The following is a 6,000-nucleotide window of genomic DNA, read 5'->3' as shown; positions in this document are numbered from 1 at the left end:
AAAAGTTTAATCCACATTATTTTTTTTCAGTTAATTAACATTTATTAAGCACCTACTATGTTCCTGGCACTATGCTAAATATTCATCGCTGTTTGTCCATCGTTCTTGAAGAGGACCATGACATCAGGGAGATGATGCCATGACAAGCAAGTGAAGTGGATTTAAGTGAGGCAGGGCTGGGCAAAGTCACCAGCCTCACTTTCTCCTCTGGAGTCATTTGGTCTCAGTGGTGAGAGATAGATCAGAATGATTGGAGATGGTCCTGGATGCAGCTAAGCTCTTTCCTCGGTCATGGTTTGATTGAGGCAATGTCCATTCAGTGATTAAGGCTAGGTAAGAAATGAGGCAGAATGGCCTCTATTACCTAGTCAAGAAAAAAGAAAAGAAAGAAAGGAAAGGAGAGGAACGGGGAGGAGAGGAGAAGAGATGAGAGGGGAGGGGAGGAGAGGAAAGGAAAAAAGAAAAATCAGTCTGGGAGGGAAAGACCCTCAGAGTTTCTGAATAAAACAAAAACAATTCCTATTTACATTCCCCCTGAGCCAATCAGTGCCCAAGCTTTGACCAAGTGGGGCTTGACCTGGGTGGGACCTATTGTTGGCCAATCAGTGAGAGCCAGAGTGAGGGATCCAAAGAAAGCAGAGTCCCTGCCCTGCGGAAGCTCACAATCTAATGTGCATGCAAATAACGATGTGTAGACAAGCTATATATAGGATAAATGGAAATAGGAAATGTTATGATTTATTTCAAAAACAAAGTTTTAACAGATTGGCACCAGAAAGTCTCATTCACTATTGCCTCCAGTTCATTCTCCTTATTGCAATAGGAATTACTCACTGGCTGAACCTTGCCAAAAGGGCCTGTGTTAGAGTAAACTCTACAGGAAGTGAAACTAAGTAAGCCATGACTAAGTGAAAGCCTTTACCATCTTCTGAAATGTTCTATGGCTCCTCCTCATGGAAGTCCTTAGAACTACAACATGCCAAATAGGGGCCACGACTCACCTGCTGCTGAAATCCATCGATGAACAAGACTTTGTCATTTTCAAAGTATTACTCAGGGCTCTTCAGGCAATGTATAGATTATTTGTATCCCTTGATTTTCCTTTATGCCTTTTATGTCCTACGCGTATACTTGTATCCGAGGGTGGCCAGCTGCAGCAATAATCACAGCAAATTTAATTTTTGGCACTATTGTGTGGGAAAATGTGTCATGTGCTAGAAGAAATACAAAGTTTAGATGAGACTTGATTCCTGTCCTCATGGAGCTCACATTCTATAAGATGCATAACTTCAATATACAATATTAAATGGTATCATGTGAGGACCATGGGGAAAGGTCATTACCGTCAGGGGTGGTCATGAACGATTGTAAGATCACAGATTCAGTGCTGGAAGGGACCTCAGAGGCCATCTAGTTTAAATTATTCATTTTAAAGATAAACAGATGACTAAGTAATTTGTCCAAGGTTACACCAGTAATAAACACTAGAAGCAGAATTCAAATACATGTGTTCTGACTCCAGAGCCAACGGCATTAGGAGGATATATGAGATGTTAATGGGTGAAGAGGTGAAGGGAAGACATTCTAGGTATATGGTATAGCCTGAGCAAAGGTATAGGTGTAGGGAAACACTAAATATTTGGGGAGCAAAGCTTAATATGGCTTGATTGAAGTACAAAATTCATGGAAGAGAATAATGATAGATAATCCTGGAAAGGAAAGGGTGACCAGATTTTGAAGGCCCTTAAATAATAAGCAGAGAACTTTATTTAATGTACAATAGGGAGCTCCTAAAGATTTTTGAGTAGAATAATGATATGACCAAGTTTAAGGTTAAGAAATATTATTCTGGTAAAATATGCTGTCAGGCATGGTCGATGTTTTGAATAGTTTTGCTGAATTGCTTTTCCCCCTCTTTTCTAATATCTTTATTATGAAGGATGGTTTCTTGGGAAAGAGTCAAAAGAAGCGATATATTTGGAAATGAATATGGTGTAAAAATAAAAGGCATCAATCGCTGACAAGAAGATAAAGTTGAACAAAGTTTCATTTTTTGCAGTAGTTCTTTTTGTTGAAGTCATTGATCTAGGGATTCTCTGGTTCATTAAAGTAGTTTTGCTATCCTCCTCTCTTTATTCTACATTTCTTTATGCTTATCCCTTTAAATCATTCTTGTCCCCATGCTCATGCAATTAAAACCAGAAGTCTTCTTGGAGATCACAGAATTACAGCTTTTGAGCTGGAAGGGAGTTTCAATGGCATCTAGATCAACTCTCTTTTACTTATGGGGAAACTGAGGTCCAGAAAGTGGATGGGACTTATTCTAGATTGTGCAGCTAGTAGGTAGTAGGCAAAGTATTTGAACCTCACTTAATTTCTCCAGGCCTCAGTTTCCTCATCTGTAAAATGAGAATAATAACATTTACAAAATCTTCCTAACAGGATTGTTGTGAGAAAAGTATTTTTAAAAGTTAGTGGAAATTAGTACTACTGTCATTTTTTCCCCCAGGAAAAGCATAGCTATTTATTTCTTCCACCCAGAGGAAGCGCTAAAAACACAAGAATCGAAATTATGCATGGACAAAGATGTAAAACAAGGGACAGTAAGTTCTAATTCTTGTTTTACTTTCCCAGAATATTAATACATAAAACTTCAAAGCATGTAACATTTTGTAGACCTGCTGAATAGTCATTTCACTTTTACCTTGGCTTGCATTGTCCAATTCACTCAGTAGTGTTTTGCTAGACTTAGGCTCATCCTCCTGACTGTGATTAACTTCTCCAAGAAGATCTATAATGAATCTAGGGAACACTTCTCATAGTGTAGCCAGTACCATCTGAAGGACCCGGAAGCCCCTTCCTCTACCTGTCAAATACACAAGGCTGGAAATGGCAGTCTCTGGCTTGGTATAAGGGTACCTGTGCTCAGAAAAGAAACCTAAAGAAGAAGGAATATCTAGGACTTTGAGAATACAGTCCCAAGTTCACCTAGGCCAGCACATGTGCTAGCTGCCATATGTGAGCAGCTCACCATTTTTGGCAGGTTAATGGAAATGACCCTCATCCCTCAGGAAGGTCCAAGGATAGATGTAGCAGTTCCTTTTAGGAGACAGGAAGGAAAAGAGTTTATCTCAATCGTTTTATGTTTTTATGGTTAGTCTTCCTAACCAAACCCCTTGAGGTCAGGAACCTGAACTTATTTCTACCTTATATACTACCTAGCACATAATAGGTATGCAATAAATATATTTTGATTAACTGATCAGCCATGTTCCTATAGTGACTCCAAAAACCTGAGGGGACTAGCTTTGGTTGGTTTGGTTTGGTTTGGTCTTCCACCCAAGAAATTAGGCAAATTCTAGTTCTTGCCCACTAAAATTTTCTAGCGCACAATTTCCATTTCTGTAAAATTATGGAGGTTGAGCTTGGTAATTCTTAATATCTCTTTCCATCTTTAATATTATATGATTCCACCTGTGGACTGGGATTCTGATGATTGTGGATGTCTTTTGTGATGTCACTAAGACCATCTGAGGTTGTCTGATCCTGGGGCTTTATCCAATACCATAGAGGCAAGGTCAGTCCCTAAAATAGACATTCAGAGTATTTTGGGGGGCTTCCGGAGACAACAGTGCATGACCCAAGGAAGAATCACTTTTGGCATCTTATACCATACATTCCCTTAATGTCTATCCTCCAACCTACTTGGAAATTACTTTGACTACAAAATAGAATTTCAAGCCAAGCAGTCATCTTAAATGTAAGTGAGGTCAGGGTGGTGGAGAGGGTTGGGTAGAGACGTTAGGGCAATAACCCTCCATCCTTTCTCACTCCCATGTCAGTATGTGTATTATAATTCATCTGTGATTCCATTGATTCTACTTACAGTGGTACATCCACAGCTCACTTTCTTGTCCATTCCCTTCTGTGACATGGAGTCATAGATTTCATGAAAGTGATTTTAGAGGTCACTTAGTCACAGTTACGGAAAATGAGGCCCTTAAAAGTGAGGTAAATTATCCAAGGTCACATAGGGAAGAAGCTGCAGTGGTGGGAATCAAAACTAGGCTCTCTGGCTCCAAATCCAGGGCTCTTAAATCTCTATGTTGCAGAGGACCTGTCCAATATGCTAAAAGCTTCCTCAGGGTAACATGCTACTGAAACATCATCCCTCTGGACACTGTCCCTGATGCAATTTCTCTAAGTCTTTGCTATTAATACTCTAGTCAACCAACACCCACTACGTGTCTTCCCATTATTCTTCAGGTCACCCCCAATTCTAAGATGGTGATAATTCTTGATTCATATTCACAATGTGATACAGTCTTGTCTGAGGGTCACCAGCACACTGAATTCAGCAACGATCTTGGGATTCAAAAAATTCCCAATGGACTTTTGAGACAAAACGCTTTCCACACCCGGAAAAAGAACTATGGAATTGGATTGCAGAAGGAAGTGGACCATTTTCTTTTGCATTATGTTGCGTTTTGTTTTATGGTTTCTCCCATTCATTTTAATTCCTCTATTCAACATGACTAAGGTGAAAATGTATTTAATAGGAATGTATGTGTAGAACCTATATAAGACTATATGCCATCTCGGGGAGGGAGTGGGGAGGGAAAGGAAAAAGTCTAATGTATATGGAAGTGATTATAGAACACTGAAAAAAAATAAAATAATTTAAAAAAAGATCTTGGGATTCCAGATGTGTGTGTATGAATATGTATGTATACATATATGTGTATGTGTGTGTACTTGTGTATGTCCACTTATTCACAAACACATATGTATATGTTCATGCACATATACACATAGAAACACTTGCATCTTTGGACTGAATCAGCTATACAAGAAACTGGATTCCCAAGAACTTTGTTGATTCAGAGTGCTGTTGGCCCTTATACAATGTAACATCATCTCAGAAGACAACTAGACCTTTGTCTTTGGGCTAATATGAACTTTTGCATTTTTGGTTTCTGCATAGGACACATCCTATATATTACCAGAAAGTCACAAACTATGGTATTAAATGGTTATTAAGAATTTTCAAGGAAAATTGGCAGTTGAAAACACTGGTTCAAAAGCAAAATAACTTGTTTTTACTTTCCCAGACACATTCTGATTTTTGCTGTTAAACATATGTCCACTTTTAACAACACTTCTATATTGCTTTAGATTTCTTAAAAATTGTTGGAGATACTTCTGTTTATTTTATCAAAAAATATTGTGGAATTCATAATAATGCATAAGAAATTTATTGAATCATATTCACTGGGCAACCACATAGGTGACAAATGACCAGTACTCATGAAAGTAGGTAGAATTAGCATTAACATTAGTATATGCATCCCAGAGAAGTATTGGAGTTGAGCTGGACATTGAGTTAAATCAGAGGAAGAGACTGAGCTTAATTCTTTGGGGACTGCCTAGTAGAGCCATAGATACAGAGATGGGGACCTTAGGTAATCTAATGTCAACGCATTTTATAAATGAGTCCCAAGGAGGCTAAGCTACTAACACATGGACAAGTGACTTAAACTCTCAAAGCTCCAGGTAATGTTGGAAGGTGGAATTTCTATACTGATTAAAAAAAAAATACAAACTTCAGTTGGCAAACCTTCAGTTTAATAGAAAGGAAACAGATTACCAAGCATGACCCCTTTATTTGCACCCCACCTTTTTTTGCATTTCATTTATCTTCCTATTTCTCCACCCATGGAGAAGGATCTGTATTAAACCATCTTAATTAGAAAAATTAGTTCTAAATTGATAGTGAGGACTCCTCATTTTGAAAGATATGGAAGTGCTAAAGAATTGCAAAAGGTGTATTCAGTATTCCTGATAATTTGAGAAGTACTTAAAAAAATTACTAATATTACTTTAGTCCCTACCCAAAAATCCCCCCAAACCCAAACCCCATCATATTTCAAAACATTTCTATGGGAATCTTAACAAGTCATATTTAATACTTTACCACTTTAGTTAAAAAAAAAAGAAAGG

At 38.1% G+C, this 6,000-nt stretch overlaps 1 protein-coding gene across 3 annotated transcripts in view; it reads left to right on the top strand.

Moving 5' to 3' along the window:
• Positions 1-3,546: 3,546 nt before the first annotated feature.
• Positions 3,547-6,000, top strand: part of LOC140532968 (polypeptide N-acetylgalactosaminyltransferase 11-like) — an 82,248-nt gene continuing 79,794 nt past the window's right edge. For all 3 annotated transcript variants that reach the window (XM_072652166.1, XM_072652164.1, XM_072652165.1), the window contains exon 1: positions 3,547-3,760. The gene's annotated coding sequence lies outside the window, so the exon portion shown is untranslated. The remainder of the gene's footprint in view (positions 3,761-6,000) is intronic.

The sequence above is a fragment of the Notamacropus eugenii genome, chromosome 3, assembly GCF_028372415.1.
Source record: "Notamacropus eugenii isolate mMacEug1 chromosome 3, mMacEug1.pri_v2, whole genome shotgun sequence".
Lineage (NCBI taxonomy): Eukaryota > Metazoa > Chordata > Mammalia > Diprotodontia > Macropodidae > Notamacropus > Notamacropus eugenii.
This window is presented reverse-complemented; position numbering and strand designations above follow the sequence as displayed.